Raw genomic sequence first — 13,989 nt, forward strand, 5'->3', positions numbered from 1 at the left:
GCTGCTATGTATTTTGGGATGTTGGATAATGATAATGGAGGGATCCACATGTATGAAGCCAAAATATCTCCTTATTTTTAAGTCAAATGCTTGCACACTACAGACTTGTCCCATCTCCTAGATGTTTCCAGTACACAGGCTGCTCACATTTCCTCTAATCCCATCACACAGCAATGCAAGGCTGCTTCTCCAAGTTTCAAAAAGATGCCAAGTAGTGGAACAAGTCTGACTGAGCTGAGCAGATAGCAAGCCCAAAATTTTCAGGTGCTGCTGCCTTACATATAACGCATTAATATCTTTTCCAACAGGGATTTTTGATTGATTAAGGTGTCTTTACAAGACTGAGTTCTGGCTTACTTTATATTTAATATATTTTTTTAATCAGAGCCCTCCAGATGCTACTGTGTTCTTCTTATTCAAAAACATCAACAGCCATATGCTATAGAACCAAAGGCTTAATTGCAAAGATGTGTCTGAAATTCAACAGAGTGAAGGAGAGAGAGGAAAGGGAATTTCAGCAGTAATCAGGCAAACAAATGCAGGCATAATGAATAAGTCATGAAGAAATATGCTTAGCATTCTCTCTATTGATCAAGTTTTCAAATACTTCCAGGTTCTACAAATAGGGGAATGAAATTGGTGTGTAATGTACATGTATGCATTCACCTCTTATTTCTTTAAATACTAACCAGGAATTGTTACCAATACCACACCTCTCACCAGGAGAGGTGAAACTAGGGAAGAAAATAAAATGTGAAGAAAAGACATATCACTACAGTTGGGTGATGCCTCAACACTTTTTGGGAGGAACCAACATCTGTCCAATAATGGAATTGCAATGGAGTGAGGTGGCATTTGTGGATGGAAAAAACCTGATGCATAAAGATGAAAATGCATGAGGTTGTTGTAAGAATTTGTGGTTATTTATGATGATCAAGTGATTTTGATCATTGCAGAGAAAGAAGCAGGGTCTGTCCCCTGTTACAGAACATTATTTACTAGGGTCTGTGTTGTTGGTGCATTTCATACATTGCTACTTTAAAATTACCTAGTTTAAATCAAAATAAAGACCTGGTTTCTGAATGTGCAGTAGCTTTCCTCCTGCTATGCTAGGAATATATTTGGGTACACATTGAGAGGAAAAGTCACATTTATCCAGACTTGTTTTTATTTTACACAGTCAAACATATAATATGAATAAAATAAAATTTTAGCACCCCAAAACTCCATAATCATCATAGTATCCAATGACATTTAAAAAATTATTCCAAAATTTGCCTTATTTCCACTAGAGGTCAGTCAACAGATGGTAGATTTTCATGTTGTAGAAATATATATTAACAGCTTTACCCACATAACTTCTGCAAGCCTGCTGAACAAGAGAATTATTGTATTTGAAAAATTATGCATGAGTAAGGTTTTTAAATGTACAACAAATTCACCATCCATGTGGGTATTTTAAAAAATATGTAAATGTGGCACTTAGGACATGGTTTAGGGGTGGACTTGGTGGTGTTTGTTTAAGTCTTGGACTTGCTGAAGTTGCATGGCTTTTCTGACCTGAATGGTCCTATGACTCTACGAGTGCTATCAAACAGAAAACGTGCAGGAAGAATTGCTTTTCCACAGTTGCAGCACAGTCTGGGTAGAAAGACTGTGCTAACCCACTTGGAGTGTTTTGTAAATTACAGAACCTGACTGGAAATCTCTGTAAACCTTTAACTAAGCTGAAAATGCAGTAAAACTACTGGGGTTTTTTTTAAAGGCAATCTGTCTTAACATAAAACTTGAAAGTCTCAAATGGCTTTAGCATGGCTCTCTGGTGTTAAAACTATCTGTCATTTCAAAAAAAGTTTGCTCCAGCTACATTTACCACTGCCCTTATTTGTTACCTCCAAATGTGGGGTGTTGTCCATGTTGATTGTTGAAGACATATGGCTATTAAGTTTCTTTATTTATCCTGATTTTATTTATTACCTTTTATACAAGCAGCATATTCACTCCTTGTATTTTTTTTCTGGATATTGAATTGCCTTATTTTTAATATAATAATTATATTAATTATAATATAATTATGATATTATAGAATAATAAATAATAATAAATAATACTAAATTATATTAATAATTTTAATATAATATAATTTTAATATAATATTTAATATATATTGATTTCTCTTGTCTCAGGACCTCAGTAATGAGGTCCTTGGTCTCATATGCTCTTTTTTGGCTCTAGCATACAGGTAGTGGGTTTTCAATCTAGAAATCAATTTTACTGCACAAACTCTTAGAAAGTGTTAGGCTGGAAAATGGCTGTGTTGATTGCTATGTTTTGTTCTCAGTGAGTATTACCTAATATTTGAATTTAAATGCTTCTAGTATACTCACAAAGATCTCCCATCTTCCACCAAGTGTCACCAATTATTATGATTTTACTCACACTCAAATGCACTTTTTTTTTTTGCCACACCCCTGGTGCAACTGTATCAAGGCTGAGAAAAGGAATTTCGCCTAAGGATTCAGCACAACACTGTCTACATGTGGACCAAGAAAATCAAAAAGTGAGTAGCAGTAAGCAATCTATTAAGGTATTATATATGTATCTATATGCCTTCATATATTTGCTTGTCACTCAAATGGAGACATAAGCCCTACCTGGCATTACTCAGTTATAACACTGAAATACTTAACCATCAAGCATCAGGAAAACAGAAGTGCTAAGAATATAATTCAGGAATCATTATCTGCCCACTGCTTCAAATCATGTGATGCATGACTACAAAAAAAAAATTTACATTCTTACAGTACTTTAAAATAGTTTTATAAAATAAAATTCATATGCAGTTCCTGCTAGCCCCAAATTGCAGGTCACTGACTTCTTAACTGAGATTTGTGGCATAGAAGTACCATTAGTAATTGGACTTGACAGCTGAGTACAGGACAAAAAAGCTCATTTCCATGAAGGCCCTGGAGGAGCATTTTCAAAACTTCCTATTATTCCAAACACTACCTGTTTTATTAGGCTTCTCAGTATTAAGCTGAAATGTCACACAGTTTCGAGCACAGGTCAGAGGATTATTGAATACAGCAGCAGCACTTTAAAAACAAGTTATGTCTTTTGCCCTGTTAACTACACTTTTTCTGACACATGACATTTGAAAATTTATTTCTGTCTGCTTCAGCAAGGGAAGGATGACCTAATAGAGCCCTTGAGTCCCTTTAAAATACATTTCTTTTAATGTTTCACTGCATCACAGGATGCTATAAAAGAAATGTGCTTTGAGAGAAACTAATTAAGCTAAGACATATCATATGATACACCAAACTGATTGGGTTTATTTGTTCTTGGGCTTTCAGTCCTTAAAATTTCCTACTTCAGTCTGAATCAAGATGGCATCTTGGTGAAAATGATAAAGTAAATATACCCATATTCTTGTTCATTTACAGTACCTAAAGATCTGGCAGTCATATTACTTTGTTCCTTTTTATGTCCTGCAGCAGAAGACTATGTTCATGAACCTGGGAAATTGTGGTTTTGCCATATCCCTTTTGTGCTTTTACTGTGACAGATAGCTTTCCCCGAGAGGGAGCATGAGGGGTGGTGGGAGGACAGCAGAGCTGCACTAAGTGATGAACACGCACAGAGAGCTGGTAAAAGAAACCCATTTTGCTTGCGTGTCAGAAGAGGTGGGATGTGCCCTAGGGAAGCAGATTTTTGGATGAAAGTTGCTGAACTTTTCCTCTGATGCTGAGAAGTGAGCACTTTGCATAATGGCTACTCTGAGAAATTTACCTTGGGCCCCTTGGAGAGCTGCTGACTACAACAAATGGAGAGGGATTTTTTTTTCCCTTGCCATGTGAAGCAAGTTTTCACTAAATGAGGCTTTTCTGAAGAAGCCCAGCACACCTTGCTCATCTCTTGGATGGATTTACTGAGGAGGAAGGGATCATGGCCTCCCTCACATCCCTTCTTGATGCACTCACAGTCTCCTTGCAGTGGAAGGGAATAGCAGCTGCCTTGGGACTGCTAAAGAGCACAATGGCACATCTGAGGGCTGTTGACTCATTACCCCAGTCCACATTAATACCTGGGATGTGCCCACCTTCTCAAGGAGAATGCCTTGGGCTGTTCCTACCAGACTGCACAGGCAAAGTGAGTTCCTGCAAAGAGCTCATGTCTTTGTTCACTGTAAATATTTCCTGGCAGCTAGTTAAGGTGCCTTCATACTGATACCACTAAACCTGTAGCTGTGATTCCAGACCCACGCTGGGGACACAGCTCCAGTGATCTCAGCAGGGCTCTGCACGTTTAACCAGCCTATGAACTCATTCTCTCCATGCAAATTCTGTGAGCAGGTAAGCTCCAGAAGGGTTAAATGTTTCTAGGAATAGTACCTTGCTGTGAATCTTGAAGGAGCACGCCCCCTTTGGTCTATAACTCCTGAGAAGTTATGACTGTCTCTCTCTCTCAGCATGAATAACCCTTGAAGGCTCTTGAGGTACTGATGAAAAAAGTGTTATGGAGATTTCAGACTTAAACTCATATAGCTCCTATGTCATAAGAGCAATTTTATCATTTTATACCGGGCCTGCTTCAGTCTTCACCATCTGTAGTTCTGGTCCAGCAAAAACTAATAAAGAAAATTCTATCAGTACCCTTGTTCATTTATAACAACTGGTTTTCAGACCCAAACTGGCCACTTACGTGCTTTTATTTGAAGACATATTAAAAATCACGTTGGGCACATAGAGGACCAATAGATGTATATACATATATATATGTGTATATGAAGAGATATATATCTATATCTTACATATATATTATATCTTATATATCTATATCTTCATATATGTATATATGAAGATACTATAGCCTTATCTGCTTAGCTACGTAGGTTTTGGATTGGATTAAATAGAGAGATGAGTACAGAAGGGTAAAAAATAATTGAAAGAGAACTGAGGATTCATAAGGAAAACCAATGAAATTATTTTGGAATGGATTTTAAGACTGAGAAGTGCATGCTTTTTGCATGGTAGTTTTACTCTTAAGTTCAACATGCTTTACTGAGCCCCAAAGGATGATTGTAGACAACTCTGAGTAAGTCCAGCTGTAAGAATGCCAGGTAAAACAAGGCTCTGGATACCATTTGTCATTGTATAACTCAGAACAAATTGATATCAAGAAAATACTTTGACAACAGTACTTACAAGGGTGCAATACAAATAACAGAAAACTTTAAAAGCTGATACAAGAAGACAGCTGCAAAATGTCATATGAAAAATCCACAGAGAACCAGAGAGATGAAAACAGACAGGACACATGATACCTTGCTCTTGGCTGGGAATCCAAACATCATCTGCTCAGCCATAATCAACATCAGTCTGCTACCTGATCTTGACTCCCCACGCACCCATAAGAGAGAAATTAAGAAGTGCTGAGACTCTGGATAGCTAGAGCTGCTCAGATGTGTTTGGGGGGAAAAAAACAGAAGAGATTGTATGACGTTCTGAATTGTTTATTTTATGACCAATGTACCATATTTCCTCCTGCCAAATCTAAAACAATGTTGGGATGCTAAAAAACCCCACAAAACTCAACCCCAGGTCCGAGAGTTCTGTGTGCCTTAGTCTTCCTGCATAACCAGGACGGATATAACTGGAGGATATTGTATAATTAACAGCTCACTCTCACAGTGAAGTTAACTCAGCAAGTAAAATAGTCAATGTGTGTCAGCTGAGCTGTGGCAATTGTTCATTCATGTGCTTGACATATAAAACAACCAAGGAATGTTATTTAACTCTCTTTCATTACATCAAATTACTCCCAGTGTGCAGTGGGTTAGGAGTGCACATTGGGAGGGTTTCACTGCTCTAAATTTAGATCTCTCTGTCAGGGAAGTCTATGTCTGAGCTGGTTGTCTAAGTTCATACTAAAGCCAGTGGAAAGAAACAGGTGCATCTGCAGTGCCCTTGGCCTTCTCTCCAGGTAGCTGTTCAAAACTGTGTGCGAGTCCTGCTGCACTGAGACAAAACAGCACCTACATGATTAGCTCAGGTGTTACTCTCTGAGGTTAAGTGGCACTAGTGTTTGGAGACCTAACACATCTTAGTTGATGGGTGATCATCAATTTGAGCAGGAAGATATACCAATTCATCTGGTATAATCTTTCACTGATCATAGCAAAAAGAAATTCAGTTTTTACTATCAGTAAGAAAAATCTTAATTGTTCTAGTTTAGGGCAAATTTGGGAGAAAAACTCCAAATGGGGGTTCCCCCGGGAAAACAAAATTCAAATGACCCCTCCCCCTAACTGGTCAAGGAAAAAAAAAATTCCTTGGAGAGAAGTGGACAAAGCTGTTTATTTAACAGAAATTGAGTAATATTAAATAATAAAACCTCTCGCTGTTCGATGGGATGGCAAGTCTAGGAAGAAAAGTCCTTTTCACGTGGTGTAGCTCGGCTCGCTCAGGTTCTTATCAGTCCCTCCGGCGCTGGAAAGTGCCGAGGCCCAGGCCCCGGTGGGCCACAGGCGTGAGCTCCCGGGGTTTGGCTGGGTGTTCAGTCCAGAGCAGGCTTGCACAGATCCAAGGAAAGGAAAAAAACAAAGGTCCAGGGAACTCCTCTGCCTCAGCTAGCTAAAACCTAACTAAAATCCAGAGAGAAGCTCTGTCCCGCTGTCTGTCCGTGCTGCAGACACCACAGTCCAGGAGCCGGATGTGTGGGAGTGATGTTTTTCCTTAACACAAACTGCGCGCTTCTTCTTCCCCCTCTCTTGCTCTCAAAGCCAGTCTTAAAGGTGCAGAACTTAATATATAACATAAACCAGACGACTGGGGATACCAGTATCATAAAGTCACCCTAGGACATTAATCTAGGTATTTTCAGGCTTAAGGTGGGGTTTTTCTAGTTTCCCTAAATCTCTAACTATACAGGCAGGTCAAAGAGAAACTGGCCAAATCTCACCTGCTGTATTAACTAGAGCTCTTTGCTTTTAGGTACATAGCAATTCCTCCCTTTTAATCTCATTACTTCTAATCCTGCAGACACTGGATGTTTTTTTATTCTGCAGTTCAAGCAGACTGCCACAGCAATTCAGTGAGAATGTGAACTCCAGCAGCACTAAAGGAAAAGTACAGCTCCTCATCCGGTATGATGACTCAATATTTTCAACAATTTACTGTCAGAGAAGCATTTACTGTGGTTTTACTTCATTCTTCCTGAAAGCATGTAAGCCTTCATCCTCTCATGTGGTTTGGCAATTTTGTTCCTGCAGTAAACTTGAAAAATGACAGGAGATTTAGTTTTATTGTCCTATCCTAATCACTTTTGCCCAAGAATGTTTCCTATAGGATATGAAGAACCCCTTGCCCAACACCCTATCTCCTCTGCTTTGAGGTGGGAGTTGGTGGGGAACTTTGGATAAAAGAGCTTCCCTGAGCTCTTTTTCATGGGTATTTATAAACAGGTATCTGAGCATACTGACAATAAAATCCAGGGCAACCTGCGGTTTGCTCTGGGTTATATGTGATGAGCTAAGTGCTCTTAGATGGACCAGCTAAATCTGCCTCCAATAATGTCATTCCACTTACCTAATCTATCTCAGTCTCTACCTCATTGTCTTTTGGTGATTCACATCAGTATTACCAATAACTTTTACTGCAATGCGGGTTAAGCATTTGCCACTTTATTACTGTCCCCTGTTAGGCTTTCCAGTCCAGTCATAGATCCTACCTTGTGCTGGCAAGAGATGGAGTAATAAAAAAAACAACATAATGTGTTCAAGGAATCCTTTTTTCCACATGTATCTGTCCTACAGTGTAGCTGCTGAAGCACTTGCTCCAATTCAGCAGGGAAGAGGGAGGAGAGGGTGACAGCCGCTGTACACAGGGTGCAGCCTCAGGACACAGACAATAAAATTGTCTTGTTTTCCCCTCTAACAATCAACAAACACTGGTGGTGGGGGGGAAAAAAGTCATCCTTATTCCTAATAAAAATGAAGTTTAAATTCAGGCTTGTGATGATGAAAAATGACAGGTTTAATGAAAAGAGACTTCATGAGAACACAATATTTGGCTTTCTTTCTAAAACTCTGCATTTTCTCTCAGTGCAACGCTTTTAGGGCTTGTCTTTTACAACCTTTGCCTTCATTTATGGTATCTATTAGCTAATTAATCACAAGAAAGCTAAACCTAAGGTCAGTTCCATGCAGACTCAGATTCAGTCAGAGAAACCCTGGTGACTGGTTTGCAGCACATTTTCCTCAGATACCTGTCATACCTCTAGAGTGGCTGGTTGTACTCTGGCCTTAAAGAAGAATCATGAATGATCCCAGTTTAGTTTCCTCCTCTCAGGACATGCTATGGCTTTTTTAGAAGCCTCCTGTTGTGTACAGCCAGATAAAATGAAGCCTATACTTGTCGAGATGAATAATGAGGGATGGGACCACTGGTGCTATTGATCTGATTTATTGCTCTAATATATCAGATAAGATCTCAGCCATAGCTCAAAGGTAGTCACGAGTTTCTTCTTCACACAGTAATACATAACATTTTAGTCCAACAGACAGCTGACATGGAGTTTGCTTTTAATTACTAACCCATCACCTTTGCTAAGTTTTGCTGCACTCTGTCTGATCTTCATCCGATAATGTTAGGTAACATACACACACACATATCTCTATTATAACTCTATCTCTAGTATAACTTCTAAATCCTTAGCCTACTCTATAAATCATACTGTTGCATTTCAAAACTCTTTACTATCTTACCCAATATAGTTTCTTACTTAAGGCATATTCTTACTTACAACTATAGGAACATAAATTTCTAATTTTTCTACTTAATGTCTGTGTACCTTTATCATTACATTAACCCAAGCTCCTCCCAAGGCTGCAGATTGAACCCTTCAGCATGTGTGGAAGTTTCTATTTTCCCATTTTCCACACATACTGCAAGGCATAAGATTGCAGTCTTGGACTTCAGCAGTGTCAAAACCTGGCTCCAGATTAGTCCCAGATTAGGCAGTCTTGTGAAATGATAAAATACACCCCTTCTATCCCAGCTGTGTTTTGTAAGTTAAGAGTAAATGTAGTTCAGGTCTTTGGGAAGAGTTCATCAAATTCCAAAACAATTTACTTGTGAAGTTCACAGGGAATACACTGGGGTGTGTGCAGAAACATTGACACTCCAGATTTCACTGCCTGCTTCTGTAGGCGCAGGGAAAAATCCCCGAAATTTCACTAGATTTTAGAGTGAGTTGCTTATCGCTTAGTCTGTGTTTCTTCACCCTCTCTATATGTCTGCAGTGAGGTCAGGCAAACATACTGGCATTTGCTATTCCTTTTTTTTTACTTAATTCCTTTCTTGCAGAGAAATTTCCCCTCTCCTCTGTGTTATGGCAGACGGTGGGATGATGGTCTGATCCTTGGTGCTTACAAGTAGCTTCAAAGTATTGATTAGCACTGGCTTGTTCAAATGTTATTCTCTTTTGTTTAATACATTCCATTACGCTGCTTTTCAATGCAAAAGAGTACAACTTCATTTGTGGAATACAACATAAAATATGCAGGGTTTGTGACCCAAGCTGACTTTTTCCTCTGATCTGAGGGTTTGAGGAGCAAACAGTTTATGACAACTTTGCTGCTCTGCCTTCTTCCAATATTTGTTAATTAGTTTCATCATTTAACATGAGATGTTCACCGATTAGAAATGTAAAAGAGCTTGTTTTCATTTCTGTGTCACATAGTAGAAATCTAGCGTTATGGAGTATTTACCAACCATGTTGGTCTTTTACAGTTTAATTACAGAAATACAGGGTACTTTCATGGTTGAAAAAAATGGAGCACAAAGAGAAGGTATTCAAGATGAGGTTGCTTCCTGGTTTTTCAGTTGTTGCATTTCTACCCAAATAATTCTTCCAGCATTGGTCTCTAACCTAAATTGATTTTTAGAGAGATTTGTTAGCATTACACTTTGGCTCTGCAGATAAGACTTTGGAAAGCGTAGGTTGTGAGTGTAAGAAATGTCTAAAGTGGCTGTGGTAAGCCTGTTTCCATGCTGTCTGAGAGGGTGTTATGTGAGACGCTGGCCTCAAATATTTGTGCTTGCACAGATGATTGACTTAAAGCCCCAGCACCTGTGATCTCTGCAGTGTTCAATCTATTTGTGCAGCTGTTCCTGTGAGGCAGTTACATGCAGTAATTGATTAGTTCAGCGGTCCTGCTACGGCACTGGGGTGTTATGAAAGCTGGTGAATTAAATAGAATTTCAGCAGCATGCTTCCTCTCGTTCTGCATGACACTTCTTGGGTACAAGTATTTTGCTGTGGGAGCCCTAATTTCCCAAAATGATTAGAACACCCAAAAACACTGATTTTAAGAGGTAAAAGCATCTGTTTTCATTACTTCCTTTACTGAAATCGAACACTCTTTCTATTTTATTTGATGAAGAACTGATGAAGATAATACTCTTAAAAAGAGGACCAGGAGGCAGAGAGCATGGAGTAAATTAAGTGCAGAACAAGAAACCAAGATACCTTGTCTATATTCCTTATCTGAAAGGAAAACCTAATGTTTGAAATTAAAAGATGATAGAATTGAACCGTTCTCACAGAATTAATATAATGTATTATTTTTAAAGTACTGCTAGAGTTCAAAATGAAAGGTTTTAATTAATCTTATCCCATGTTGCATAACTTTAAGAGAACAGTCCTTTAATTCACATACATGTAAAATAAAAATAAATTCTCCTACAGTACCAGGTTTAAAACAACACTGTCACATAATCTGTTGAGATTAAAAGGGAAAATAATGCAGTCATGACCATTCCCATTCTGCTGCGCACAATTAAGTTTATTTTTCAGACTAACACTTTTCTAGGAGTACTGCAGCAAGTGATAATCAAGCTGTGTAAAAAGAACTGCATGAATTATGGATTTTATGTATGAAAGAATTGTATTAATTGTGCTTCCATGAATCTAACACACACTGTGAGATGTTTTACATTGGAACCTTCTTGAGAGTTCAAGTTCTCCAGAGTAAGATTTGATTTAGGACTAAAAGAGTTTTATACCTGTTTTATACCCATGGTAAGTCCCATGAGTTCTGATGGGGTACCCTTTAGAAATATAAGCAGAAAAGAGCCTTATTCTTTCAAAATATTTCTACCTGTCTACTTTTGGTGTTTTTAACACATGCTTTGGTTTTTTTCTCAGTGGCAACGGTTATTTGCAGATACAAATCTTATAATTTGTGTTATTCACTGGGTCCTAGTCCTGCAAAATGCTGGATGTTAAATATAGAGTGCAGAGGATGGTTATGAACCCAAATATTTTTTTACATCGGTTATTTATAAAGACATCATAATTTGTATTTGTGATAAGGACACATGCCTAGGTAAGGGATTTGCTAAATGATGTTTAGGAGAATCTTCATTCAGATAAATAAAATGTCATGTGTAAGTGTAGATGCAAAACAAGGTCAGTGAAGTGAGAGACTGAGGTTGTTTTGTAAATCTGGGCTGAGGTACTGGAAGACTGAAGCTCAAGTGCTCACAATTTATGTGGGAACAAAAGGGAAAATTATTACAAACACATATCATTGTGAAATAATAATTAAAAACTGGTGTAAGAGAAATAAAGAAAAGGTGGAATTGCTTTAGATTTTTTAAGCTTTCTCACTTTACAGAATGGAGAAAAGACATATATGTTGCTAAAATCTAGCATGTAGTAATATAACTGTGATGACAGCATTCTCCTGTCATGTGTGAGATATGAAACAAAGCCTGTCAATGTGTGAGGAAACATTTAAATCTTATCCAAGCTCTGTCGTAATCATGGACCACAGTCTTTTTCCAGTCTGCTGTTGTAAATCAACACAGTGCATTTACATGATTTACAGCTATTCTGGGTTTATAAATGGGTGTAATGGGTTTAAATGATTGCTTGTTTTAGGCTAGTGTTAAGCTACATGCTCTTATGTAGGTCTTGTCAAAGTGACAAAGGGTAGTCCAGGAAGACATGGAAGATGAGGCCTAATTAAAGGTTCTTGCATTAATTCTTGTCTTTCAGTAAAGCAAAAGTAGCTCATCAGGAGCCCAAGACTTGAGTTGCATGGTTAAGAAATTCCTGTTAGCTTGTTGCATATATTCTTGTTGACGTAAGCCATGCAAAATTCCTTAATGCAAAATAAGAACAGGATGGTTTAAAACCTAACAAAGAGAAGTAGATTTCAACATTTTAAATTTAAGTTGCTTTCAATACTAGAAGATAATATCTATTTTTCTTTGTCTTATGACCAGTCCTGAACTTTTAAAGATAGCTCATTAAGCTTTTTGAATATCAGTGTTACAAAAAAGCAATTCTCACTCTCTTATTTCTGAGTCAGATTACACTTTGGTCCCATTGAAAATATTTTCTCTATTTTAGGATTTTAAAGTTATAAAGGGGAGCCGTACCCACTCCTTATTTATTTATTTTGAGTGAAAAGTAGTATTCCCATAAAATCTTATGGATGATGAGCTTAGGTCTTCAAGCCATTGAATACATTGAAGATCCTCGTAGAGTTCTGAGTTGGCAGGACTCATGACAGATATTTGGTATTGTCTTTGAAAACTATATGTGAAAATCTATAAGAAAAATATAAATGTATTGAAAACTGTGAGGAAAAAGCCCTGAAAACACAAAACACAGAGTTTGACTAATAGAGAGCTGCAATATATCTTTTTGCAATTTTGCCTTCTTGCTCTGAGGTCACGTTGAAGTGTTGTTTAGCAAATATTTACCCAACACGTTATTGAAAATCTCCAGCTTAATTTCCATAACCTTTGTAGGCATTCTCATAGAACTTTGCTGTCCTTGTGACTAAGTAGGAAATTGCTTTAAATTCCAGTCTAGCCTCTAACCTTTCCCTGCTGTGAAACAAACAAATTACTCTTTGTTTCACTTTACAACCTTGGAGAATAGTTAACCTCAATACCCCTTTTAAACAACTTTGAGATACATGAGAACTGCTATGTCTACTAACCACCTTGCTACCCTTTATGTACTTACAAATTGATCATTTAACATTTGCTCTGGCACCTTCCAGGAAGTGGAGTAAGCTGATATATGATTCCCTGGACTCTTTCTATGCTAAGGGAAGCACAGTGTTTGCCTTTCACCAGCTCTCTCTGACTTCTCAAGGATAATGATTCAGAGATTTCTTTGACTTTAGTGTATATTTATGCATGCCCCATTGACTTTAATAGAGTCAAATTATCCATTTTCTGCTGTGGCCTTTAAGTGTTCTGTCCTGCTCTGTACCTAAGTTAAGTGTCCTGTCCTTTTGCATTAGCATGTGTAGGAATCCAGAAATGGAGAGACATTTCTCTGTTTGTCCTATCCTCCAAAAAGGTATTAATCCTATTTGTCACTGGCAGAAAGGCTTCCAAATATCCCTGGGTAAACCAAGATTTATAAAAAATTAAGTAGAAAGTAGTAGAATGTTTACTATGTCACTGAAGTGAAAAATATAGATTTTAGAGTGTTTAATACATGGAGTAAAGATGGAGGAACAAATGTGTGGTTTTTAGTTCTCCTTGTTCCTTCTTCTCCATGATTCTGCAGTTTTTAGGAGCACAAAGAATGATTGGTTGAAAGTCAGTCGCAGTTTTAGTTATGTAAGTAGATACAGAAAACTTATTTGTTAATATATAAAAACAATGCACTTCTGTAGTTAATAGGGTAAAAACAGATATAAAGATGAGGTGGCCGCATGATTCGGGGCCATTTTGTGCCATCAAAGCCCAAAGTGTGCCAGGTTGTAGTGATTTGAGCTTGTGCAGAAAATCTGGAGAGACCTGCCAAGTTTTGTGATAACATCCTAATAAACACAAGAAACAAGATCCTAATGAGCTTTGAAGTTTTCTTCAGACCCAGAGAACTGAGATAAGCGGGACTCCCTGTGAGGGAGTATCCCAAAGGACCTCAGCTCAAAGAAGCTAAGGAATCCAG

Source organism: Pseudopodoces humilis, chromosome 3 (genome assembly GCF_049639895.1).
Source record: "Pseudopodoces humilis isolate 2021_Gansu_Grassland_sample_001 chromosome 3, ASM4963989v1, whole genome shotgun sequence".
Classification (NCBI taxonomy): Eukaryota; Metazoa; Chordata; class Aves; order Passeriformes; family Paridae; genus Pseudopodoces; species Pseudopodoces humilis.